At 56.4% G+C, this 27,251-nt stretch overlaps 1 protein-coding gene across 1 annotated transcript in view; it reads left to right on the forward strand.

Annotated features, from left to right (window-relative positions):
- NTN1 (netrin 1) overlaps nucleotides 1-27,251 on the forward strand; it is a gene marked incomplete at its 5' end in the record, with an annotated part of 85,883 nt that overhangs the window by 18,185 nt on the left and 40,447 nt on the right. The window lies entirely within an intron of this gene.

Consider the following 27,251-nt stretch of genomic DNA (forward strand, 5'->3'; position numbering starts at 1 on the left):
AAGGCATCCCATCCCTGGAGGGGTCAGGGCTGGCAGAGCACCCCACATCCCTCTCCCCAGCTGAAGGGAAGACCAGCCCACTTCCAGCCTTGTTCTCCCTGCCCAAATCCACAAGGACACCTCGGGTTTGGGAGCCTCCCATCCCGTGTGAGAGAAATCAGACTCCCAGCAGAAGGCAAGGCAGGATATTCCCAAATCTGAGTGGGGCTGGTCACAAGGAGAGGACAGGCAAAGAAGAGTGTGAATGGGGTTTGTTAGTCAGGGGAGTCTCGGCATCTCTGAAGAATCACCGAGTCTGATCTCTTTGGGACTGTCTTAATTCGTAAAAATGTCACCAGGTCGTTAAGCACCCTCATAACGAGCCCTGTCACCCCCTATCACTGCGGGATCTGCAGGGGAGGCTGCCAGCACCAGCTGCAGGAGCACAGCCAGAGGGGGGAAATCTGCCTCTGGAGCTGCAAAAGTCACCCAGGGCTGTCACAGAGCAGGGCTCGGGGATACTCCTGTCCTGGGAGCTGGTTGGGGTGGGCAGTGACAGTGACCTGGAGCTGCTGCCTTCACCCCAACCCTGCTGTCCCCAGGCTGCAGCTCTTTGCTCTTGTACAACCCTCCAGAGGTGTGGCCAGGGCCTGCCCGGCCTGGTGACACTCACTGATGCCACCCTGGCTCTGTGCTGGTGGGGATGTCACTGCAGGGTCACGGCTGGGAAGTGGGGAGGAGTTTCCCTTTATTCTGGATTTCCTCCTGGAAACCCTCCCTCCCTCCCTTCAGGGCTGCCAGGGAAGGGCAGAGCAGCCTGAAACGGGCACCGGTCAGACTGTCAGGGATGATGGGGATGGAGCCCAGCCCCAGGCTCTGGAACTGCTCACACTGGTCCAGAGAAAGCCCTGTTGGTGCAGGATCCTGCTTCCAACCCGAGCACCACCGGATTGCCTGGGAGTGCCTGAGTATGGAGCAGCAGCAGTGGCAATGGAGGTTTCCCTGTTCTTTGGGGTTTCTCTGTAATTTGGGGGTTTCTCTGTAATTTAGGGGCTTCTGAACCACAGACGGGATCCTTGCAGTTCATTTTAGTGACATATCAGTAACGAGAGGGGTTTAATGGCTTTCGCTTCTACGGATCACTCATTCAGGACATTTGTTTAAGTTTTTTATTTGTTCAAGTCGTTTGTTGGATTAACTGGCACGGGATAAGGGTTTAGAAGAGGGTGGGACCATTTGGAGCGTGAAAATTTGATTCTCAGCTGTGCTGCATTTGTCTCCCCATGTGTAAAGGTCAGAGGGGGCCCTGGACTCTGCGTGGGCTGTGGTCCCAGCCTGTTGTCACCCCCAGGAGGGAGCCCATGGGTCACTGCAGGAAGGGCAGGAGCACCAGAGCTCAGTTTAGTTTCCTCCACAAGACCAAATTTCCTCCTCCCAGAACCCATTTCTTTGCTCTGTGAAGCTCCTTCTGCAGCCAGGGCACAGCAGGAGCCCTTCCCCATCCTCCCACTGCTGGCCTGGGGGAAACTCCCTTCCTGCCAAGTCCCCCTGGGCAAGGCAAGAGCCTGAGCCCTGCTCCTCAGCCTGGGGTGACAGGGTGGCCCCATGTCCCTCTGCTGAGCTCAGCCATGGCCTCAGCATTTCCAGGCAGGAGGAGAGGCTGCTCCATCTCCTCAGAGAGAAAGAGAGAAACCCAGGCAGGCAGGGAGGGAGGGAGGGAGACAGGCAGGGCTGCACCTGGGAGATGTCATGGTTGGTTTTCCAGCTCCACATGGGCAGTGACAGCAGCCCCGTGGGGGCGTGAGCAGGCGGAGCAGGGCAGATTTATGGCCGTGGGTCAGGCCCAGGCTGAGCCAAACCTCCTGCCTAGCATCAGTTTTATGGACAAGATGAAGTGCAGAACCTCCAGCGCGGGCGCCCTGCGAGAGGAGAAGCTCTGGAGAGCAGGAACAGGGAGTTGTGTGAGGGGCCATCCTGCCCCTCTCCCTGCTCTGCTCGGGGGTCTCCCTTCCAGGCTGGGCTTGGGGCTGCAGTGACCAGGCATGAGCTGGGGCTGGTCCCACAGTCCCACAGAGCCCACGGGCCATGAGCCATCAGCAGAGCAGCTGGAGGCTGAAGGAAGCAGGAGGCAAGAGCTCCCCTCTCTCAAAACAAAATAAAATTCACAGCAATTCCCAGCCCTGAAGGACAGAGCAATGCCAGACAGAGAACTGAAACCTCGGAGACAATTCCAAATTCAACAGCCTGTTGGGCACTGGGATGGCCAGGCCAGGGAGATGCTGTGAAGATTGTCACAGTACCACAGGACATGAGGGCCCAGGCCGTGCCAGGGCTTCCTTTCCTGGCCAGACACCCCGACTGAAACTCTTGTAAACTCAGAACGTCATAGAAAAGATTAGGGAAAATTCCTGGAGCCCCCCTGGAGGCTCTCCCTGAGATCAGCTGGGACAGACCTTTCCCCCAGATGTGGCGAGATTGTCACTTCATCACCGCCTGGTACTGAAAGCCGGGTTTCAGCCGGGCTTTGAGCAGTAATTGATGGATGGTGCAATGGTTGTCGTGCCTGCAGTGTCCCCACATTGTCCTCTTTGGCAATGCCTTTTGATGTCCCTCTTCAAAGGCCAGGGCCAGATACTGCCCTTTCCCTGCCAAGGGATGCCCAGGAAAGTCTTGGCAAACCCCAAAAAAGTGCCTGTGGTGCTGAGGCTCCTCCTTCATCCCAAATCCTTCACCTGAGGCAGATGAGGTGTTTTTCTGATCCTTTTGCTCCATTAGGCCTTTTGGCACCTCCCTGGGTGAACTGGGGGGATCAGTGGGATCAGTTGTTTGCCGTGAGGTGCTGGGTACCCACACAACACCCAGGGCAAACAAAGGGCACAGCTCAGTGGCTCTTCATGAGGTAAAAATCCTCAGCTTGGATCCATAACTGGATGAAAATGCTGTTAGTTATTTATGGGATTCGGAGGGGCTCATTTCATCTTGGATAAAGCCGAGAGAGGAGCTGTTGGCAGCTCTGGAGTCAATGGGAGCATCCCACAGACCCCAGTGGGAGCGGGGCAGAGCTCCCAGGGGAAACGCCAGTGCTACAGGGGATCCCTGTGCTGCTCCCTCCGTGCCCAGGATACAGGCAGTGTCTGTCCAGCAGCTCCTGCTGCACCAGCTGCACAGGGCACAGCTCTCCAGGTGGCTCCAGGTGGCTTCCAAGCCATGGTGAGTTTATTTTCCAGGGAAGCCACAGTCAGAGCTCAACCCCCTCCAGCTTCACTCCCAGCTTTTATTCTTGGTACCTGGTGAGCACCAAAAACCTCCTGGCTCAGTGGGGCTTCACCCAGAGCCTGTCAGGGTGTCCTTGGGCCACCCAAGGAGGGCAGGAATGCTCCTGCAGCCCAGCCAGGGCGGGTGAGGGCTCCTCCTGCCCAGCCAGGCAGCTCAGGGATGCTCCTCCCAGTGCAGGTGGGGAAGTTCTTCCAGTGGCTGTGCTGAAGGTTTGGGAGCTTGTCCTGCAGCTGGATTTGAGTCTGGTTGTGGCTGGGAGGGTTCCACAGCCCCTGAGCCTCCTCAGCAAAGCCCAGCTTGTGCAGGGAATGGGGCAGGAGGGGGGTCTCTGTCCGGGGAGCTCCTTCCTGAGCCTTGGAGCCACATCCCCTACAGCCCTCGGGGTGGACACAGGGCTGGGGCTGCTGTGGGACAGGAGGCTCTGTGGGGACACGGAGGGGATCAATGAAACCGGTGAGATCTCTGTCCAAGGTAAATGTAAGGATCCCTCCATCCTTCCAGCACCGTGGGCAGGTCGTAGAGCTCCTCACACTTGGATGCAGAGACGACAGACAGTTTTGTGGCCCCAGGGAGTGACTGTGGGGGGAAAGAGGGGGCTCAGATGCTCTATTGACACGTAAGGGGAGCTTGACTCCCTCTTTGTGTTTGTGCTGGTAGAAGAAAATCGAGTATTGTCCGCACACCTTGGGACTGGGAAGGGATTGGGAAGGCTGGGCCTTGTTCCTGGGGAGCAAAGCCCAGAGAGGGCCATGTCAAAGGAGGGATATAATGGCAGATTACAGGGAATTCCTGGGGTGGCATTGCTCAGCCCAGGCATTAACATCCATTGTGCTGGCCCTGCCCCATGGCCCCGTTTGTGCTGTCACCGAGTCACTGACAGGCTGCCCTTTCATGCACACCATGATATATAAATACAAGTGCAGAAGGAATGAGTTTGCTGCCCAGGAACCTTTCCCGAGCTGCTCTGAGGCCACAGTTGGTCACTGGTGGCCCTGGAATGCTGGAGCTCCATTCATCACAAAAACACCCCAAGCCAGCAGGTGGGACACGGGAACCCTGAATCCCAAATAATTTTTTTTTTTTTTTTCTTGCTGGCATCCTTTTTTCTTTTTTTTTTTTTTGTTGGGACTGCTGATGAGTGTGGGCAGCAGCAAGGCGTGGGCTCGCCCCTGGGAGAGCGATATTATTCCTTTCCTTTTGTGCCCCGGCCCATGTTTGAATTGGGAAACAAAGCTGAGCAGCTTGTGCCTCCTGTTGGAAGCCTTCCTACCCCGCTGGGGATCCGGGACCTTTTCATCTCAGCCCATGCACTCCAGAGGCTTCTGCCTCTTCTCATCTTTAAGTCTTTAGTAAATATCAGAAAAGAGAAAATAAAGGCGATCCCCAGAGCTGGGAAGTGTTACCTTCCCTGCATTAAACAGAGAGAGGGGAAAGGAAAACAGATATTTATCCCCGTTTTAGCATTTTTCATGCGGAGCTTGCAGAGAGTAAATAATATTCAAAACAGGACAGGAGTATTTCCTTTTTTTTTTTTTTTTGTTTGTTTGTTTGTTTGTTTGAAACCAAAACTTTTGGCTTGGCTTTCAAAACCCCAAATGAAATCATTTAAATCTGAAATATACCCAAAAATATTTCTACTACGCTGTGATGTTTTTCCTTGGAAAAACTAAAATCCTTCCTCCCGCAGCCCCCAAGCGCCCTGTGATTTCTGTCTGAGCTCCCAGTGATCAGCTCTAGGTTTACAGCCAGGCAAAAGCCAAGCTCAGCTCCCCAGCCCTGTGCTCTGACATCAACAGCAGTTGCACAATCCCCTGTTATTCCTTCTGCAGAGGAACACCACAGGAAGAGGTTTCCTGGCTCAGGTTTGGGGATGGCACTTCTTCACCCGACTAACGATGTTCACATGTGGTTGTTGTTCATTCTTTGCTCTTTAATGCTTCCTGTTCCTCCAAGGCCAGGCCAGGTTTGCAGTTGGGTTCATCTGATGTCTCCAGGGCAGCTGTTTGTCCCTGTTTCTGCTGCCCCTGAGGGGCTGGGGGGCTCCAAGGTGGCTCGGGGGACATTCAGAGTGTCCCTTGCCCACCCTGCCGTGTCCCCTCAGCATTCCTCCCTCCCCAGCAAGGCCAGCTCTGGTGCCCAGAGCCAGCCCAGGCTTCTGCAGGAGGTGTGAGGGAGGTCAGGGCTGGGGGTCACAGAGAGCACCAGAACCTGCTCCTGCCAGCCTCGGAGCAGTGGGGAGACGTGGGAGGTGACAGAGGTCACAATCCCACACCTGCCCAGGTTCCAAGCCTTGGAGCAGGCACCAGGGGCACGAGCCACATGTTCAGATTTACCCCCACAAACAGGTGTGTGATTGGGAGTTCACGGGGAAAACCCAGGACACCCCTGAGGAGCTGCAGGGCCTCAACTGCCCCCAGCTCTGATTTTCAGCCCCTTGGTCAGAGGGGTCAGCCAGGTCCCCCCAGTGCAAACACAAGTGCAGAAGGAATAAGTTTGCTGCCCTGGCTGCTTGGGGGAGTGCCCAGAAGTCACCTGGGAGAGCACAGGAGGCATTTGGGGCTCTCCATCATCTGTCTCAGGGCTGGGAGTGACAAACACCACCAGCAGCACTTCCACCTGTGGCACTGCCAGTGACAAAGGAATGCTGTGAGTTTCGAGCTGTGCCTGGGGCTGATTTGAAGCTTTTCCCTGGGCTGTGAGGGCGAGGGCTGTGCCTGTGCCCCACTCCAGCCAGGAGTGAACCTTTGGATCCAGCTCCCTGCAGCTCTGTAGGTTCCCCCAGGACTCCCATAATTGCTTCATTTGGTTTGCTGTGCCTCATTATTCCCAAGTTTTCCAGCCCTAACGCCAAAGGGGGGGGTTGCATTCGATGTAATTATTACTCAAAACTTTGAAAAAACTTAAAGGAGGAAAACCAGGCCATTAAACGAGGAGCGAAGTAACAAGTGTGAGTTATGGCCCTGCCCTGAGGTTTGCCTGTGATGGGTTTGTTCCACCCAGGCAGAGATGCTGGAGAAGGGAAGGTTGAGTGGGTTGTTTTGCTTAATCTCCCTGCTGTCAGAGTGGCAGCCCCTGGAGAATGCAGATCTATAGAGAAATGTGCCTCCCCTTTGAAAGGCAGCGCACATGCCCAGCTCCCAGCAAAGGACTTTTGTTCTGCTCTGATTTATACAATTCTCTGGGGCCAGGAGAAGTGGCTGTCATGGTTGCAAGGATTACTCGCCACTGGAGGCAAGGGTGGACTGTGCAAGAATAATTTGTTCTCTTGGCTGGGCACGGAGATCTCGCTCCCCCCGCTGCAGGCTCCTGTCCCCCAGCCCTCCCCCAGCAGGGGATGCCAACCCCCAAGGTCCTGCTCTGCCCTACAGCCTGGGGACACTCCTGCCCGTGGCTCAGGGCTGGAAGGGGACACTGAGTGTGTCACCCAGGGGATGCTGCCAGCAGCTCACCGCGTGCCTTAGGACGTGCCCAGGGCTGAGGTGCAGCACCCAGAGGTGGCGGGCTCTCCTCTGTGGCTCTGGAAGGGAATTGGGGTGTCTGGCTCATGGGTGGCCCATGTGGCTACTGAAGCACACAGTTGGCTACTGTGTGCACACAGTTCCCCCGTGGCCACAGTTTGCTCATCCTGGGGGTGCACCTTGTGCCAGCTCTCCATGAGGAGCTTCCCCTGCACACCCACAGTCCAGCACAGCCAGGGGTGAGGTTTCTAACTCCACTTCCAGGAAAGGAAAGCCTCTGGGCCTGTTTCTGGTGCCCAGGGATGTCCCCGGGCTGCTGGAGGAGCTGAGGTGGTGGTGGATGTGAGCCTGTCCTGTAGAGCCCAGCAGCCTCAGAGGGCTCCGTTTGTCCACCCAGGGGTCACCTACCACCTCCACCAGCACCTCCATCATTCCAGGGAAGGACGTGACTTCACTTATCTGCTCCTGGAATTTGTCTGCTTGTTTGTTTTTTTTTTGGAGGGTGGTGCCTCCACAGGCACAGGACCAGCCACCTCTGAACCCCAGCGCCAGAAGCCCTTTCCATGCTCTATAAATTTTATTGGAAAATCTGTTTCTCTTGGAGGAGGGGTGGTGGTGCATTTCTTTGCTCCCCGGGTGACACACCATGAAAGGGCTGGATCCTCCTGGGCAGGCAGGCAGAGGTGACACAGACTGATGACATTTCCAGCAGGGCTGTCCCTGGGGATGGGCTGAGGCGGCCGGAGGAGACGCCTTGGACGGTGCTGAGGTTGCTCTTGGCTCTCATTTGTGCTGGAGAAACGCCTGAGGAGCCAGGCACAACCACGAGCTGGTTCTCGTGTGCATTCCCTGGGCTGTGCGGGGAACACGAGCTGTTCCCAAGCCCGAGAGGGCTGGGGAAGGTGAGGGAAGGACATCCCAGGTGCTCACAGAGCAGTGCTGGCCGAGGGCTCCCCGAGAGCGCCTGTCTGCACCAGGGTGTTTGGTTAACCTCGGGCTGCAGCCGGGCCCTGCCAAGGCTCTGATGTTCTTGGAAAAGCCCAGGCTAACGAGACACCTTCCCAAACAAGAGCTGATGGAGGGACGGCCGGGCTCAGCAGGCACAGCTCCCAGCAGACAGCCCCGAGGTGGATCTCCCTGGATCTCAGTCATTCCCTGTCCCCAGCGCTGCTTGGCTTCAGCATTGGAAACTCCACCTTTACCCAAATCCTTCACCTCTTTCCTGCCAAGCCACAGCTGCCTTCTGCTGAAGGTCCTGGGATGCAGCACCAGTTTGAGAGTTTGAGAACCCGAAGTGGAAATCCTATCCTGCCCCATCCTGTGCAGCTGGAGGCAGGAGGAAGCAGGGCTGTTCCCAGGCTGGGTCAGGGACATGCCTGGGGCCACCCAAGGTGTGCTGGATGGAAGGCAGACCCCACTCAGGAGGTGCCAAGGTGCCTGAGCAGTGCTGATATTTCTGTGCTCAGCAGTGACACAAGGCAGAGATCCATCAGCAGAAATTCCCTGTCCCTGCCAGCTCCTCCTACCCTCAGCAAACATCCAGCCCTTCCCTCACTCACCGAGGCTTTCACCCCAGCCTGGCCAGGCCCCAGCGAGGTGCACCCAGCACTGACTCCACCTTTGCTCTCAGGGTCTTGGCTGTGGTGGTGGCCAAGAAACATAAAGGCTTGTAATGCTTTGTTGGGCCAGGAATAAAGAGAATTTGTGGCAAGAAGGTTCCCGTGTTATATAAGTAAGGCGAGGGGAGCTGTATTTGGACTGGCACAGGCCAGTTGTTTTCACTCAAGCAGAGCCCAGCTCATGGCTGCCTCCTCGCTGAGCTCTTGTTCATCTTGGCCTGAGGAGCTCCAGGTCAGGGAGGCAAAGCTGTGGCTCCTCCGTGGGAAGGGAGAGGGGCAAAGGGCTGCACAGGGCAGTCCATGGAGCCAGGAATGGGGCTGAGGTCAGGCATGGCCCCTGCCTGAGCTCCAGCACTGGGTCCAACATGAGGCTCTCCCAGGCAGGACTGGGTCCAGCAGCTGCCCTGAGCTCCCTCCCAGTCACTCCCAGCCTGGGAGCTCTCAGATCCCAGTGGGAGCACTCCCAGCACTGCCCTGGATGGAGCTGGAGCAGAATTTAAGCTCCAGCACAGAGCCAGTTTTACTGGATCAGGGCTTTCAGCACTTGGAGCTGCTGGGAATGAGCAGGAGCTGGACATGGAGGTGTGGAGCATCCCTGGCTTGGCTGTGCAGCACCGGGAGCACGCTGGGACAAGCTGGGGTGGGAGAGTGCCACGGGCAGCAGGGAGAGGGTGCCCCAAGGAGGGGGCACAGAGCTCGGGTTTGGCTGCCACCCTCGGGAGTTTCTGCGCAAACAAAGCAGGGGCTGGATCCGGTGTGTGGCCACCTCCACACTCAGGCAGCTGAAATGCAGCTCTGCCTTTGCCTCTGCACCCTCAGCCCGCTCTGAGCAGTGTCAGCGCAGCCTCCGGGCACAAATCCCATCCCTGCGGTCGTGTCAGGGCTCAGGAACGGGCAGATCCACAAACTGAACCCACCAGCCAAGGATTATCTAAAGTTTCCTGCCCACAATCTTTGTAGAAGGCCTGAAGCTGACCTGGAGAAATGAGACATGAGTGTGATGCTTGGCACAGAGGAGGTTTTGCAGTCCCTGCTGGGTGAACTCTTTCCAAAGGTTCATCACTGACCTTGGGCCTGCAGAGATGTCTCAGGGGTCAGTGGAGCCCACGGCCATGGGCTGATGGCTTTCAGCTGAAGCCCGTGTCTCCCATCTATAGCCAGGATGCCCTAAAAGGAGCTTTTCTGGTCAAGGGGGGGAGTCTCACTAAGGCTGCAGGAAAAATCAGATTGAACTTTGCCAAAAAACGCGGTGAAAGGCACCACTTGTGGCAGGAGATGGGCCAGCAGAATTTTTTCCTCGATGTAGTAAAAGAAGGGTGGCAAGAGCAGCAGCAGCTCTGCCAATAAACCACAGCAGGGCCTGGTGAACCTTTCTTACCCCTTCCTTAGGGGTGCTGGCACAGGGAGCTGCGAGACCCTCGCCTGCTAAAGCAGCCCGTGTTAAAAGGGGATGAACACAACACAATGGAGCCTGACTTTGTTCCCGTGCTCTGGGGATTCATTCAGGGGGATTACAGGCGCTTTTCAGCCCCCTACCACCTGGAGAGGCAAATAGAAGGCAGCGCTGCTTGCGACTGGCTCCCCACCGAGCGGCCTCAGCCCGAGCTGGGCAGGGTTAAAAACCATCCGGGCAGGAGCTGAGCGATGTGTCGGGATCACAGCGATGGTTACAAGGGTTTGGTGTCGGCTGCACAGGCAAGGACCAGCTCAGAGAGAGATGCAGGTTTGATACCAAGCCTAAGGCCCCTCCGAAGGGAACCGTACCCCGAATTCATAAAGGGATGGAGAACTGCACCAGGAGTAACATGGGAGGTGGATGGGGCTGGGTTAAAGACCGTTGTGGTCAGGGGAAAGCTGTCCATGCCCGTTCCCTGGGGTGGGGATGGTTATGGATGAAGGGATCGATGACAGCAGGGGTTGTTATGGACTGTGTCTCTTCTCCGTGCCCCCCCAGGGGAAAGAAATGGAGTCACCCTGGGATGGAGAATGCCGCCAGTTCCTCATTCCCTGCACTGCTGGATCTGGGGGAGAGTGTCCCAAAGTGCCAGCACAGGGTGGGAACCCCCTAAATGGTGCAGCCAGAGGGATGTGCTGAGTGCCAGGACCTCCAGCCAACACCCCCATGGCAGCCAGGGAACGCTGGGGGACAAATACAAGACCCTGGCAGATCCTCAGGCAATAAGGCAGGGCTGAGGCCGTGTCCCCTCTGCCTCAGCCTCTCCTGGCACCACCCCTGCCAGGCTGGCCTTTGCTCTTGTGCTCTGGGTGTGACAGCAAGGTGACACCTTGGTGGCTGTCATGGGTTTTGTTTGCCTGCTCTCACCTCTGGAGTCCTCTTTGCTGTGGCTTCTGAAGGCATCGTTTGCTGCTGTAGGAATATCCCTGCGCGTTCCCTGCCATCAGTGGGTTCCCAAACATCTGGGTTCCTGGGAAATGCCGCGTGTTCCCGCCGGGGTGGCTGGCTGTTAACGCTCACAAAATGATGTGGATTTCCTGCAGCTCGGGGTTATTGCCAGCGCTGCAGCAAGCTCAGGGCCAGAGACACAAACCGTGGCAAACGCGGATTCACTGCCTGGTGCTCAGCAAACCACAGACATTTCAGGGCTTTGGGTTAGGAAGGGGTCACCCCGAGGAGGGCAGAGAAGGGAACTGCTGGGACAGGGGCCCCCCAAGCTGCCCTGGGTGGGGTGGGGATGGTTGTCCCACTCAGCTCCAAGCCTTGGCCATGGACAGAGGCCCCCACCCCTCTGGGGGCACAGCTGGGCCTCCCCATGGAGCTGCTGCTGTTCTGCAGAGCAGCTGGGCTGCAAAACCAGCCAGGAAAGCTTCTGTGGCCGAGGTTTTGCACATCAGCCCCTGCTGCAGTCAGTTTGAGAGTTCACAGTCTGGGTCTCTCCCAGAGCTGCAGCTTTGTTTTGGGGCCAGCGAAGGCAGAGGCAGGGCTGTGCTTCAGGCAGCTCCGGGCTGGGGAGGTGGGTGTGGGGTGCTCACCTCCAGTTTAGAGGGGTCTCCCACGCCAGGACACGGCCCTAGAGGGAGCCAGGAGTGGGCGAGTGCCGGCGGCTCTGGCCAAGCTGGGAACTGCAAAAGCTTTTCTGTCCGGAGGTGGGCTCCAGCTCAAGCCTGCTTCCTTTTCCCTGCAAAAGCATCTGCTGTCCTGCACACTCCCCTTCCCCCTTCCCTGCAGCATTTCAGGCTATGGAAATGTTTGATGTGGTCCCCCCCAGCACAGCTCCCTTTGGTTGGATTTTCTGTGGTTTGATATCCCTCCCCTGGCTGCCTCGAGGTGACCTCGGCTTTGTGGTGCCCTTTCACACCGGAAAACCAAAATATTGCATTTCAAAATTGCCCAGACGGGTATTTCCAATGAGCTCATGGGAAAAGGAGCCTTTCTTTGCTGCTCCATCACCCCGGCTTTGTGAGCTGGCCCCGAGCTGCTTTAATAATCAATAATTTGTTTGGCTGAATGTCCCCAGCCAGGCTGGGATCCCAGAGTCCTGAGGCCGGTGGGTCTGGGTCCTGTGGTGAACCCTGAGGTCCAGCTGTGATCCCTGTGGTCCTGTTGTGATCCCTGAGATCCTGCTGTGATCTCTGTGGTCCAGCTGTGATCCCTGAGGTCCAGCTGTGATCCCTGAGGTCCAGCTGTGTTCTCTGAGGTCCGGCTGTGCAGCATCACTAGTGTGAAAATTGGCTGTAAGAGCTGTGGATGTGCAGTAGTGCCCAGGGAGGAGCCTCTGAGCCAGGAGCACTTCTGAGGCTGCTTCAGGGACACAGCAGATCTGCCCTGGCCAAGGGCAGGGCCTGATGTGCCACCACGGGAGGTGGCTGTGAGTGAACCAGCTGTGCTGGCCACCTCGCCATTGCACAGTGATTCCTGGGAAAGTTGGGGATGGAATTGGAAGATGATCCCACTTGGTGGGTCAGACCTGGGTTTAAAGGCTGCTCTGGGTCTGCACGATCCCATTAAAGCTCTGCAGTGGTGTAGCCTTGGGCTGTGGGTGGCAGCAGGGCGGGGGACACACCCCCCCTGGATGGCACTGGGGGGCTGCAGCCTCTCCTTCCCTTTGAGCCCCCTCAAAACCCCTCCTTGACCTGCACAGGGATCAGCAAGTCCCAGGAGGGGTCTCCTGCTGCTCCTGCCATGCACAGACATGAGGAGCCCACAGCAGAAACACTTCTGGCCCTTCGGGGCTAAGGAGAAGCAGGGATGTCCTCCTGGCTGGAGACCTGGAGGCAGCTGGAATTAGAAACAGCAGGAAAACTGCTGGCACAGCAGCACCAGTGCTCGGGGGGTGTTCCTGAGCTGTTCAGCATCCTCATCCCAGCAAAGCCAAGTTCCTACTGCCACATCAGGCCCTTCCCTGAGTGGGCATTGTGATGGAAAAGCTCCTGAAGGCCCTGTGAAGTCACTGAGCCTCGGTCTGTGGCCATGCTGGAATGCACTAACCAGGAGTTGTTTTGAGGTCAGAAAGGAATAAGTTGTTTGCAGACAATTGATGTTGTTATTAAAAACATCCACGGCGCAGAGCAGGGGGAGGGAGGTCTTCTTTCCTGTTTGGGAAATAGTTTCTCACTGCATCCATCAAACAAAAGAATTCTGTATGAAAAATTAATTTAGAAAAAAAAAAAGTTTCTGGGGCACACGCGCCTGAAAATGAACCACAGCAGGATCAGAGGTTTAGCTCAGATCAACATCCAAGACTCAAAGGCAGAAGCCAGATTAAAACCCAGGACTGCTCCCAGCCTTGCTGGAACTGGAGGAAATGCAGTTTCCTTCAGAGAAATGCAATCCCCTCTCTGTAACTTTTGGGCACAATTCAGGAACTGCAGCTGAAGCCCGGAGCAGTCTCCCACTGAGACAGGCTCCATGTGAGTCTGGAGCAGCAGCTGGGCTGCAGGAAAGTGGGGATCACGTACAAAAAGGAAGAAAAACCTCTCAGATGAAGGGATTAGGCTGTCACCCTGCCCCACAGGGTGGATCTTCCAGCCGAGGGTGAGCAGCTTTTCCAACCCCGTCCTGCAGCAGTGAGATGTCACCTGAGGGGTGTCCTGAGGAGCAGCCACATCACAGGGAACTGTCCCACGAGAGCCAGGTCACCCTTTCAGCATTTAGCACCCCGTGGGCCCTGGCACGGGGCAGACCTGGCCCAGCTGCCCCTCTTCCAGCCCCTCTGCAGGATCACACATTCCCATGGGATGGACAGGAGGGGGGACACTCTGGACACCAGTCAGTCCCCGCAGTGTCCCTGGCACGCCAAGTTTAAGCTTTGGGCGTAGCTCCAGGGTATTTTGGGCTGGGGATCTGTTCATGGCTGGATTCGTGGGCACAATTCCTGCCCATGCCCAGGCTGTCCCATGGCCCTGCAAGCACCACCCTGGTCCTTCCTGTCGGGGTGGTCAGGGACCCACAATGACACCTCCCCTCGTGGTGGTGGGATGGACAATTTTAAGGACAAGGTGGCACAAGGCAGGGTTTGAGTAGCAAAAGTGCATCTCTGAGCATCCTCTTCACCATGGCCAGCACTGCCACTCCCACTCCAATCCCAATCCCTTTCCAATTGCTGGGAATGTCTGCACCTCGGCAGCCTCCTTCCAAACCAGCAGGCATCAAGAGCTAATTGCCCTGATCAGCTAATTAAAGGGTCCCGATAAAACCTGCCTGGCAGGCACAGGAGCGTGGTGGCCCCGATGTCCCCCAGGGCGAGGGAGAAGGACACCTGCTGCTGGGACACCCAGGGCTCCATCACAGCTCTTCCTCCTCCCCTGCTCTCAAGGGGTTGTCGACACCTTTGTTTGGGCTGTCTCATTTCTCTGCTCCAGGTGGGTGTTGGTGACCCTCGGGTTGCAGATGTCACCTGGGTTGGTGGCAGTGTCTCCATGGCCACAGCCCCGTGGAGAGCAAGGGGCTCAGAAAGTGTGGGTGATTCAGAAAGGGGGAACCACAGAATCCTTCTCTGCCCTCAGGGAACCCACTTCTGGGTATTCCCATTCCTCAAGTTTTGGCCAAAATGGAAAGTAAAAACTTCCCACAGCTGAAACAGCCTTTGCTGCCCTGCAGAACGTGCAGCTTTTTGTGTCTGGGTGTTCATGTCACTCCTCTCCGAGGGCCTGCCCGGTTTCCAGGAATGCTGTCCCATCCAGGGATTAGCCATCCTCTTCAAACAGTCCCGGTCTTCCCCGGCCTCCCTGCCTGGGGACAGAACAGGAGCGAGGGCCAGGCTGGCCAGGGCAGTGTCCCAGGGCCACGGCATGCACGGGAGGCTGATCCCAGCAGAAAAGCTGAGAAATCCCTGTGTTTGACTAGCTTTGATCTGGGTTAAATCCCTCCAACAGGGACAGCCTTCCCGGGGCTGTGTTTTGACTTGAGGCCATCAAAGTTTGCCCTGAGCGACCCCCAAAATGAGCAGGCAGCTGCAGGCCTTTGGCTGGGCAGGGAGGAGCTGCTGCATTTCCAGGTGTGTTGTCCTTGCCCGAGGGAGGCTGCAGGGTCAGGTTTGGGTTCAGGATTGGGTGGATGTCTGCCTGTTTCATCCCTGGTGCTGCTGGGTCAGTGGGATCACTCCAGCCCCACACCACCCTGGGGCTGGGCTCAGTGCAGGGCCAGGAGCTGTGTCCTTCCCAGGGTGTCTCTGCTGCTGACCCATTCCCCTTTCCCATCCAGCCATTTCTCCATCCAAACACTGCCTTAAGGCAGACCAGACTTGGTCAAAGTCCCTGCTCTACAACAGTCCCATGACCCCAAAGAGATTTGTATTTGCAGCTCACGAATCCTTTCTGTAGGAGCCTCACAGCTCTGCTGTCCCACAGCCATGGGGTGGAGGAGCAGGGAGGGATGAGCTCCTGGGGATGGTGCATGTGGGAGCACAGAACTGCTGAACCAGCCCATCACACCCAGCAGCCCAGAGCCTCGCTGGGGGAGCTCACAGCCAGCACAGCTGGCCAGATGGGAAACAGCAGGACAGAGAAATGGGGCAATGCCATGGCCATCCCATGGCCATCCCAGGGTAATCCCAAGGCAATCCCAGGGCCATCCCATGGCCATCCCAAGGAAATTCCAAGGCAATCCCAGGGTAATCCCAAAGCAATCCCATGGCCATCCCAAGGCAATCCCATGGCCATCCCAGGGCAATCCCATGGCCATCCCAAGGCCATCCGAGAGCAATCCCATGCCCATCCCAGGGTAATCCCAAGGCAATACCATGGCCATCCCAAGGCCATCCCATGGCCATCCCAAGGCAATCCCAAGGCAATCCCAGAGCAATCCCAGGGCCATCCCAGAGCAATCCCAAGGCCATCCCATGGCCATCCCAAGGCCATCCAAAGGCAATCCTATGGCCATCCCAGGGCAATCCCAGGGCCATCCCATGGCCATCCCATGGCAATCCCAAGGCCATCCCAGGGCAATCCCAGGGCCATCCCATGGCCATCCCATGGCAATCCCAAGGCCATCCCAGGGCAATCCCATGGCCATCCCAGGGCAATCCCAGGGCCATCCCATGGCAATCCCAAGGCCATCCCAGGGCAATCCCAGGGCAATCCCAGGGCAATCCCAAGGCCATCCCATGGCAATCCCAAGGCCATCCCAGGGCAATCCCAGGGCAATCCCAGGGCAATCCCAAGGCCATCCCATGGCAATCCCAAGGCCATCCCATGGCAATCCCAGGGCCATCCCATGGCCATCCCAAGGCCATCCAAAGGCAATCCTATGGCCATCCCAGGGCAATCCCAGGGCCATCCCATGGCCATCCCAAGGCAATCCCAGGGCAATCCCAAGGCAGTCCCGGGGAAAGTGAGGAGGGGAAGTGCCGTGTTCCAGATGATCGTGGCTGTGGGACCTCCAGGCTGGCAGCTGCCCCCTCTAGGGCAGGGATATGGCCTCGGGATGTTCTGGTGTTGGGGTCTGGATGGTAAACACGGGCATGTCCCGTTCCTCCATGGGATGGTGGTGCTGCATTCCATGGAGACCCCGCAGGGGACCCTGAGCTCCCCCAGCCCAGCACAATCACAATCCACATTTCTGCCCGGAGCCTGCTACAGAACACCATTAACAGTAGCACAGCTGCCCTGATAAGGCAGGATAAGCCTGTCAGCTTTTGATAAACCCCCAATCTTCGGGAAAACAAAATGCAGCAGTGCCTTGTCGGGAGCCCCAGGACCGCCCATCCCCAGCCCCAGGGAGCAGAGGGCAGCTCGTCCCAACACCTCCCTGAAATCCTGTCATGTCCTCACCTCAGGCTCATCAGCCGGAGTTTTCCTTCCCTCTCAGATGCCCCGATAGTGTCCCGGAGATAAGATAGCTCTGTTTGCCCACGGCAGGCAGCAGGGCTTTGTCCAAAGGTGTGAATATCCCTGAGCAAACAGAGCTCTTCACACCTGTAGGGTTTTCCAAAAGGCAGCCCAGGAGTGCCGGGTCCAGGTGACTGTGGGATGGGACTGGGCTGAGCACCCCATCCACCACCATGGTTTGTGCCTGGACTGGGTTGCAGGATTAGCTCAGGTTTAGGAAGGCTTGGAAGCAGAATTAGGATCCATCTCTGCTGAGCTTTCCCAGCTGGAGCCGAGTTTTTATGTCATCCAACATCATTCTGCAGATCCACAGGCAATTCTGGCTCCTGTCACCCAGAGGTCTCAGCCTTTGCCACAACAAAACCCTCCCAGGGCCCCTCTCCCTATTCCAGACAGGGAAACTGAGGCACGGAGGAGTTAGGCCGAGCCATGACAGGACCTTTCCTGCATCTGGGGAGCATCTCCTGTGCAGGGCCAGAGCAGCAGGGGCTGAGGCCAGGCCGTGCAGCTCAGGGGACAGCCCAGGGCAGAGCTCTCCAGGCCAGCCCCACTCGGCCCCGCTGTGCCGGGGGGGAAAGGAACGTGCTGAGCTGCCAACAGCTCCCCTGAGCCAGCTGGGTTTCTCCGAGAGAAACCAAAACCCTCCCCGAGAGCCCTCATCTGTCAAGCTTGAGTGGCTGTCTGGCACCTCGGGCGGCCAGGCTGAGGTTTGTCACTCAAGTCAAAGCCGCCTTGAGTTCCATCTCCCGGGGACAGGCACGGCCTGGAGCAGCTCCTGCAGGAGCAGCTCCCACAAATGTGTGACAAAACACAGGGGACCATGGGATGGCCTTGGGATTGCCTTGGGATTGCCTCGGAGAGTTCTCCTCCCTGGGGCTTGTGTCCATGCTGGGATTTCTGGGATCTGCCTGCTGCTTCCCCAGCTCCAAGAGGACGCTCTCTCCAAGGAGAGGGTTATCCCCTGACCAGGATATTCCTTGCTGCCGTGGGGATTTGGGCTCTGGGGGTGTGAACACACAGCTGCAGCCATTGGTGCTGCCTGGGAGGGGGAGGCCAGGGGATCCTGCAGGGAGGAGGGAAGGCAGCACCAAAGCAGGCCTGGGGAAAGGCCAAAAGGAGGGTGATTCAGACTCCAGAGGGAAATCCCTCTGGAGCAGGAGCTGCTCTGCACAGAGGTGGTTTTGGTCCAGTGGCACCGCAGTGGGGATGCTGCTGGATCTCTGGAGGGATGATGAGCCCTGGGTTGTGCCCAGCTCCGTGCTGGCTCCTGGCACAGCCACAGGGTCCCTTCGGAAGCGGGGCTGGCTGGGGCTGGTTTAACAATTCCCCTGGCCCTGCTCCAGAGGAGGTTGGGAAATGAGCTCGGGTTAAAACAACACAACACGTTCCTGAAGGCTGTTGATGAAGAGGAGCCCGGCACAGCCAGACCCCACAGGAGGCTGCAGGGACCGGGCACGGGAGCAGCATCACTGCCTGGGGAAAGCTGAGCCTGAGCTGGTTTAAAACCGCCTTGTTTTGCTTCCACCCCAGGCTGTGGGGGAGCACGGCCAAGTTTCCCGGCTCCCTGGGGCACCGATGGAAGCAGAGCTGAGGCTGTTTGTGTCCCTGGTGCTTCTGGGCTGAACAGTTTTAATCCAGCTTTGAAAAGCCTTTGACTCTCGGCCGGGCTGGTTGCGTTATCAGCCTTGTGCATTTCGGGGAACCTTTGCTCTGAATGAGCGAATTCTTCCAGTGTCTGTTTGTGCTGTGGCTTTAACACTGCAGTGCCTGATCCCTCCTGGGGCACGAATGTGGGAAAGCTTAGAGGAAAATGTCCTGGAGGATCACCTGGAGCTTTGGGGGGCTCAACCCCACCATGTGCCCTCCTCTTGAGATGCAGGGTTCTGATTTTACATCAACACAAATGTGTCGATGAGACCAAGACTTGGGGACTGGGATGAGGATTTTGGCCATTTTTGGCCATTCCCTCAACCTGCAGCAGTTCAGAGCTGCCCAGAGGTGGTCAGGCTAGACAAGAAACATCAAGGTGTGGGACAGAGAGGGGAGAAAGGTCTTGGAGAGCACCACAGCCCTGGAGCAGCTGAGGGAAGCTGCTGCAGAGATCAGTACCAGATAAGAGGGAAACCACAAGGGCAGAGTCTAAGTGGGTAAATTGTTCCCAAGTGGATTCCCCTCTGCTCTAAACAAACACTGACACTTCAGGAGCACCTTGGAGCTGGCCCGGGGGCTCTGTGCTGTCCCTGATAACCCAGGGAGTGCAGGGTGAGCTCTCCCATCAGCTCCTGCCTCTGAACGGCATCTGGATGAATTACGGGATGCAAACAATTCATTTCAAAGGATTGACAATCTCAGGAGACTGGGCTTGGATGGTGAAATTAAACAAAGCAAGCTGATGACAGGCTGGTATCATCTCCCAGAGTGAAACAGAGTTCACTTCTTGACTTTTCCCTTCTCAAAAAAAAAAAAAAAAATGTATTAAGCTGTTTCCAGTCTGAGGTTTATCTGCAAACTTTCTGCACAACACCTGATTTGCAGAGACAAATCTCCTGGTCAAATCTAAATCAAAATCCTGGTCAAAGCTTCTGCTGGGTGTTTTAAACTGCACCAGGGGAAGAAGTTTAGATCAGACATTAGAAAAACTTTGCTACAGAGAGAGTGATTGGGCACTGGGATGGGCTGCACAGGGAGGTGGTGGAGTCACCATCCCTGGAGGTTCAGAAAATCCTGGATGTGGCACTCAGTGCCACGGTTTGGTGCTCACAGGTTGGACTCTGTGATCTCCAAAGTCTTTTCCAGCCTCGTTGGTTCTGTTCTTGTGACATCCCTGCGCTGTCACAGTGTCACACACAGTGTGTGTGCTGCACCAGGGCAAGGCCGGCTTTGTGCTCCCCATCCTGGATTGAGTAAGAGCACTTTTGTCTTGGGAGAAAATGCCTTGGGTGAGAGGCTGCCACAAATCCCAACATTTCAATGCAGCACAACGGGCTGTAGGTTCCTCCTCCAGCCCCATCAGCTGCTGGTGGACCCTCAGCTGCTTGGTGGCTTTGAAGGAGCCATGGCAGGTCACTGGACATGTCCCAGCAAGGAGCACAGGGCTCAGCTGGACCTCGGGGGCTGCCAGCAGCTGTTTGCCACGTGTGCTGCCTGGCACTGGGGAGAGCTTCACTGCCCAGAGATTGTTCAAATCTGGCTCACAACCCGAATATCTGGGAGCTGTAAATCTCCCAGGAACAAGTCTTGGTCTTGCTCCCCTGATGCTTCCTGTGGGGCCAGAAACACCACATGTAGAGCCAGGAAATACCTCAGGGGCTTCTGGTGCTCTGCTCCAGGCTGGAAACAATAAATGTGGAAAGAGTTGTGTGAAATCTCTCCCTCCGTGAAATGAATCCAAACCCAGGTCAGAGCCCGGCCCAGCAGGTTGAGTTTCCCAGTGGCTGTTGGGATCAGCTCCCGAGGCTCGTGGGGCTGAGGATGGACGGGCAGCCAGAGTTCCTGGTGGGCAGCAGCTCCCAGGTGCTTTCCAAAGGGCTCTGGTGCTGTTGGGAAGAGCTTTGGTCTCACCACGCTGCAGAGAGTTGATAATTCTGAGTGTCAACAATTAACCCTCAGCAGCTGATCTGGCACGACTTGTTCTTTCCTCTTGGGGGTTTGATCTGTGAGCAGCTCTGGACTCTGTCCCCGGATCTGCTCTCAAAACCAGATACCACATTTTGGGATCTGGCCATGCCGTGCTGCCCGTGTGCTGCCCACTTCGGACAGGCACTATTCCATCTGGCTCTGGGTGTTGATGGAGAGCTGCTTCACCACGGACATGCCTGGTCTGCCCCTGTTGTCTCTGGGGTGAGACAACAATCCCAAAACATTCACAGGTTTGATCTGCCAAGCTCTGCTGTTCAGAATTTGCTTCTCCTCCCCAGTCCCCAGCATCTGCTGGGAGCTCTCCCTTCCTGCTGATGGGCCACGGCGGGGCAGGGCTCCACTGGCAAGTCCTGAAGCTCAGGCAGGAGGGGACAGGGTGGCACTGCTACACTCACACCTGAGAATCACCAGCAGGACCAGAATCCCCTGCCCTGTCTCTACAGGCCTGGCTTTGGGCTTGGTTTGGCCAGTAAAAATCAGATTTTCAGGGAATTCAGCTGCAAAACTCCATCAGCTTGGACCAAATGTCTCCCATTTTTCAGTGACTGAAAGATGCAGCCAGGCTTGAGCAGCTCTTCCTAGAGACAGCAACAGGCACATCCCTCGCAGAGAGCAGTGTTTTTCTTTTTAAGCCTTGGCTTCAAACCTAAGGGCAATAGATTTTCTTTAAGGAAATAAATCCCCAAATTTGTTAGGGTTGGCACAGCACAGGATTTTTCACTTGCCTTGTCTCTCATTTCCAGCTGAATCATTTTAGCAGGGACTTTTCTAGAAACGTTCAGCCTGACTCAGACACCCAGTCTAAAACATTTCTACCCAAACACTGACTCTGGCTTTTTTTTTTATGGAAAAGAGAATGAGGGTCTTATCCTTGGGAATCCCAGGCGGGTGTCAATGTTCTGCTACCAGCTTCAGTGTCACAGAGAGCTGTTACACTCTGCAGAACCAACGCTGACAGCAGGACATTTCCAGGGCCTCTCTGTCCCTCAGGCGTGTGGGGATTTGGGAACTGGCAAAGTGGGAAGTGAAGGGCACTGGGGCTGTGCAGCCTCCCCAGGGAGGCCCTGAGTCACTCTGATGACATCTCCTCCAGAGCTTTTCCACAGAACGGCCATTCCTGAGGGTTTTCAGGCATGGAAGAGTGTTGTGATCCCTCTTTGTGCTGAGGGGGAGATGCCCTCAGTGTGCTCCTCCCCAGGATGCTGCTCCCTTGCCTCTCCTCCATTGGCACTTTGGCCATTCCCTGCTCTCAATGCCGGCCACAGCTGCTTTTTTTGTGGTGTGTCCACACACTTCCCTCCTTCCTTGGGCTCTGACTGACAGGAAAACCTGTGCCTGGCACAGCCCTGGTGTCTGCCCCTGACAGCCACAACACCCTGTGGGTTTCCCCTTGCCTGTGCCAGCCCGTCCTGAGCCTCCTCCTTACCCACACTCAGCTGCTCACACAGATGAATTTTCCTGAGCAAACGTTTTTATTTGGTGCTGGAGCTGGGGTGGGTGGCACTGGGCCACCAGGGAGGGCGTGGGGACACCTGCCCTGTGGGCAGAGCTGAATCTGACCCCTCAGTCCCTATGGTGCTGAGCTCTTGGGGCCACACGTGGTGACTCCGCTCTGCAGGACTTTGCCTGCAGGACTGGTGTTCATCCTTGAGTCCCTGCAGGACTGGTGTTCATCCTCGCTTGGCCATCCTGCTGCACCAGGCATGGACACAAACCCTCTCCCAGCCTGGAGAGGCCATCCAGACCCCCAGGAGAGATCCCTGTGGGGTCACACCTGGAGCCACTCCCCAGGCACAGCCCTGTGCTGGGCTGGTGTGGCCCAGTGACCTGTGGTGATGTGGGAGCTCATCCACCACTTCCAGGTTCATGCCCAGCTGCTCCAAAAGCTCAAACCAGTTGGCAGTGGCTTGAAGGGACACTGCAGGGACACCCTCCTGCTGTCTCCATGGGTGATTTCTCTCTACCTCCCAGTCCAGACAGGTCTCACTGCCTCTGGCTGCTTCACCTCTGTTGTCCCTGTGGGTGTTGCCTTGACCATTTTGGTCAGAAATAACATCCCTGAAGATGTCCCTAGGGATTCCCTGGAAGCAAAGCCCCCCCCAGGATGGGCACAGGCAGGGGGTCCCTCTCAGGGACCTGCATGTCAGGATTTCTCCTGCAGAAAAGAAATAATGGCTCAGGCTGAGCTAGCAATTTTCTGGGGGAAAAAGGATAATTTTAAGGAGACTGAGGCTGTTCATAAATTCAAGTCAAATTTAGAGATTACTTTCAGTCCCTGGATTCTTCCATCCTCCCCTTTTCCTTCCCCCCCTCCCCTGAATTATTGTTTGCAAAAATTAAAACAAAATGTTTTGGGGTTTTCGTTTGTTTAAAAAGCAATTTGCATTTTGAAAATTGCCAAAATATAAGCTTTGGGAGGGTGGGGTCTTTTGAAAGGGCAGCATTGTCATTGCTGAATGAAAACCACGGAGAGGAATTCGTCCTGGGAGATGCAGGGCGCCGGGGACGTGGTGGCAGCACAAAGACCACAACCACAGCTCCCAGCCTCCATTCATGGCCCTCCTTTCCTTCTCCCACATGGAAAATCCTGCCCACCTTGACCTCTTGGAGAGATCCATTTGACCGAGTCACTGGTTTTAACACAGGGAAGATTCTGCGGTGTTTTCTCCGAACCCAGCTTTCCTCTTTCCCTTCTTCAACCTCTTCCAGGTTTCGGAAACATCTGTGTTTAAATGAAATCTGGTTCTCCAGACCCGAGCCTGGCAGCTCAGGTAGAGATGAAGCTCTGCACATCTGTGCACAATCAAGGCAGGGAAAAAAAGGCTTGTGAGGTCCTTGGCAGAGTGAGAGAAAGAAGAGAGTGGGAGACAGAAGGACTGGGCTTAGTGCAGCAACCACAGCCAAAATCGTTCCTTGCAGAGCCCGCAGCACCTGGCCCAGGTTTTGCTCATAGCTGAGGGTGTCTCCTCCACCAGGTGCAAAGCAAATCTTGAGGAATAGACATGACACTAATCCCGGGAGGTGATTTTTATTACAGCCCTCCAAGGCGTTCATAGAAAGAAAAAAACGGGTTGCTAAAGAGCCACTTGAATTCGGGGGAATTCAAACCAAGAAGTCAGCGGCAGAAAATTAAAGCCAGGCCATGTCATGTTGGGAACAAGGCAAAAGACTTCAGCACAGCAGGGGATTAACCTCGGGCCGAGTAGAGGGAGGGCGGGAGCTGAGCGCCTCTGTCCAGGGAAAACGTGGCCAGGGAGCCACACGGCCCGGGGACGTGCACGGGCCTGGAGATGGGATCCAAAACCATCCCGACCTGCTGCTGGGACCACTGGCTGCCCACGCTCCTCACCTCCAGAGTGATCCCACCACTGTGTCCCAGCCTTGTCCTCACGAGGACTTTGTGACGCATGGCTGGGACATTCCTTGCATTGCCCCAATTCCTGCGTCCCTGTGTGCCATTGTCAGGAGAAATGGGATGGGATTTTCCTTCAGCCCCTTCGTCCCTGTGTGCCATTGTCAGGAGAAATGGGATGGGATTGTCCTTCAGCCCCCTTGTCCCTGTGTGCCATTGTCAGGAGAAATGGGATGGGATTGTCCTTCAGCCCCTTCGTCCCTGTGTGCCATTGTCAGGAGAAATGGGATGGGATTGTCCTTCAGCGCCCTCATCCCTGTGTGCCATTGTCAGGAGAAATGGGATGGGATTTTCCTTCAGCCCCCTCGTCCCTGTGTGCCATTGTCAGGAGAAATGGGATGGGATTGTCCTTCAGCCAGACCAAGCCTCTCCCACTGGGCATTCTGCAGACACACCAGGCCTCGGGCAGAGCTGCCAGCTTGCCGTGACACAGCACTGGTCACTCCAGCCCAGGCACTCAGAGTGGACACAGTAATTACAATTAAAGCCGTTCTCCCTAAGTTTGGCCCCTTTTGGCTGCAGAAACAGGTGGAGCAGGAGGGGAGGATGCTGGAAAAGCAGCCAGGTGTGTGGGGTTGGGAGGGAATCGCTGCCCAGCTGTTTCCAGCTGCTTCCTTGGTGTCCTGGGAGTGGAAGGAGGAGACAGAAGAGAGGCTGAGCTTCAAAAAAAGCTGAGAGGTGACAGTGGAGGGGTGGCTATCACTCCCTGGATCCCTTGGGGAGCTCGAGGGAGGCCGTGCTGCTCATGGAGTGGGGCTGGGGCAGGGCACAGCATCTCCCAGCTCACTCACTGCCTCCCTGCAGGGTCCATCCCCCAAGGCACCCACAGGATTCAGGTCATTGACTCTCAGGGATGGCTGTTTTGGGGAGCTCCTTGCAGCTTCTTCTGAGGTTCAGCTTCTTCCTTTCTTCAGGATTTTCCTACCCCTGGAACACCAATGGAAAATTGATCCTGAGAGCAGAGCTGGGAGGAGCTCTGCACACTCCACATATTCCTGTGCAGCTCTGCTCTGGTGGCACCAGTGGAAATGTTAGCAAAGAACTTGAGAAAATCCCCAGAGTTCTGTTTTCCTGGCTTTGCAAAAGTGTTTCTTGCTTATCAAGCAACCCAAAGAAATGCAAAGATTTTCACTCACTGCTCTTCGTGTGGGCTCAGCTTTGAATTTTAAAAAGGGATTTGCCAATGCAATCTTGCAAAATACTCCAGTGCCAAGTCCAGCTCTCCTAAAATACAAGTTTTAGGAGGAGGTGAGCTTTCATTCTCCTGGGAAAACATGAATTTCTGACAGATTTAAAGGAGAACTAAGGCTTCTGCAAGCCACGCCACTCCCTGGAGAAATGTCCCCTCCTGTTGATCAACAGGGACCAAATCCTGTGGTTTGTGGCACCAAAGGCAGAGCTGCTCCTGAGCCTCGAGGCTTTGAACGATGGAGATGTGCTGACGTGCTCACAACCTACAACAGCCCTCAGACTGAGGATTTAAATCTTTTCTCCTCTGTTTGAGCCCAGTGCTGAGGCTGTGCCTTCCTTGGGAGTGAGGTGTGGCCAGGAGATGATTCCCTGTGTCCCAGCCCTGCTCTGTGCCCTTGGGAAGGCTCTGCCCCAAGGGAAGGAGCCAGCCCTGAGTCCTGCATCTCCAGGAAAAGGGCTCGGTCACCACTGCAAAACAAGGCTTGGCAATTTAAAACCCCCACCTGCTTCCCAAAAGCTTCGCCAGTGCATTCTGCAGGGCAGGAATCGCCTCTAAAACCCTTTGTGTGGTGGAGCCGTGGTGTGGGCTGGGGCTGCTCAGCACGTGTGGGATGAGGAGAAAGCAGAGCCGAGCTGCAGGGCACAGCAGGGCACAGCAGGCTGCATTTCCTGAGCTTTCCATGGCAGGGGAAAAGCCACCAGTGCCTGGTGCGTGCTCCCGCGCTGCTCTGAGCTGCTGAAAGTGCAGCTTCAGCACATGTGGGACTGGGCCAGATCTGAAGGAGCCGTTCCCTCTGGAGGCAGGAGCGCTGTCTCTGCGCTCCCTCATGGCCGTGTCCTGGTGGGGAGATGACAAAAGCTCCTGCAGGCTGCTGGGCTCACCCCAGGAGGGCCCAACCACGGCTCAGAGCCACGGCCCAGCTCCGTGGCAGGGACCCCTCTCCCTCCTGCCTGGCAAAGCCACTCCTGTCACCATCAGCACGTCGGTGGCTGCTGCTCCTGCTCTGCCAGCCTTGCTGGGGACGTGAGGTTTGGTCTGTCCGTGTCAGGCGGAGGAATTTGGGCGGCAGAGCACGGAGACAGCGGCTCTGTCCCACTGGGGGCACAGGCACGGGGGGCTCTGCTGTCCCCTGAGCTGTCACGGCGTGTGTCAGCTGGGGATTGTTCCTGAGAAACGCTCCGGAGCTGCGCCGTCATTTTTTTCCGGGCTGAAATTCGATAATTAAGCAAATACAGCGTGGCTTTGTGTTGGGAGAGCACCATAAGGTAAACAGGAAGGAATGAGGGATTAAGACGTCTCTGCTGTGAGGGAAGGTGACAAGGCCGGAGCTGTGACACCTCCGTGCCGAGGCGAGGGGCCCAGCTGTGGGCTGGCATGGCACAGCTGCATTGTTCGGGGGTGAAGAGCAAATAAAAGCCACGGGAAAAGAAAACAAGCTATAAAATTCTCAGCAAAGCACAGAGCCCCAGCAACTGCCTCCTGATGGCCCCGTGACAGCTCCGGGGAGAGGCGGGCGAGGGGTCGAGCTTTTGAAGTCCCAAAGTTGTCCTTTGCAAAGGCCCCCTGGTAAAATAGAGACGGTGTTGACTTTAGGCTACATATGGTGGAGGAATTGGACAGCTCAGTCACAGCAATCAAAGCAGGGGGGCCCGTTTTGGAATTTGGCTATCTGGGTGTCAGGCCGGGCGGGGTGGGGGATGCGGAGGCAGAAATTGGGATTATCAGCATGGCCAGGGCTGCAGGTGAGGGACAGAGCCTGTGGTGTGGAAAGCTGGGGGAGAAACCAGCCAGGAAGGTCTTGGAATGGTATTCAGAGCTCAAAGGTGTGTGTGTGTGTCAGAACTGGGGAGAGTGGGAATACTGGGAAGGTCGGGCAGGTGTTGGTGGAAACCCACAGGGACAGAGGGGGGTCCTGGGGGGGTTTCTCAGCAGTTTGGGAACCTTCGCACTGAGCAGTAACAACACAACATGAGAGTGGAAGAGAAGAGAGATGAGCAGAGGGGAAAGTGGCAAAGCTGAGAGTGCCACAGGGGTTTGTGTGCTCCATCTCCTCACCACAGCCCTGTGCTCACAGCCCCCCTGCAACCCACAGTGCCAGCACAGAGAGGCAAAGCTGCATTTAATGCAAGTCAGAGCAGTGAAATGTGGCCTTGGCAACCTCATTTTGCCCTCCAAAAGGCTGGACTCACCTCCCAGCACTGGCCAGGAGGGGATGTATGAGAAGTTGGCTTCCCACAGCCAGAGATGCCACAGGGTCTCCCATCCTGTGACCCCCCCAGAGCCTGACAGGGCACACACAGAGGGCTTGGCAGCAGCTCCCTGGGCCTGGAACCTCCCTGGTGACAATGTCCCCCTCTTTGCCTCTCTCAGCCTGCAACGTGGCTGCAACC

The sequence above is a fragment of the Zosterops lateralis genome (assembly GCF_965231275.1).
Source record: "Zosterops lateralis genome assembly, chromosome: 18".
Taxonomy (NCBI): Eukaryota; Metazoa; Chordata; class Aves; order Passeriformes; family Zosteropidae; genus Zosterops; species Zosterops lateralis.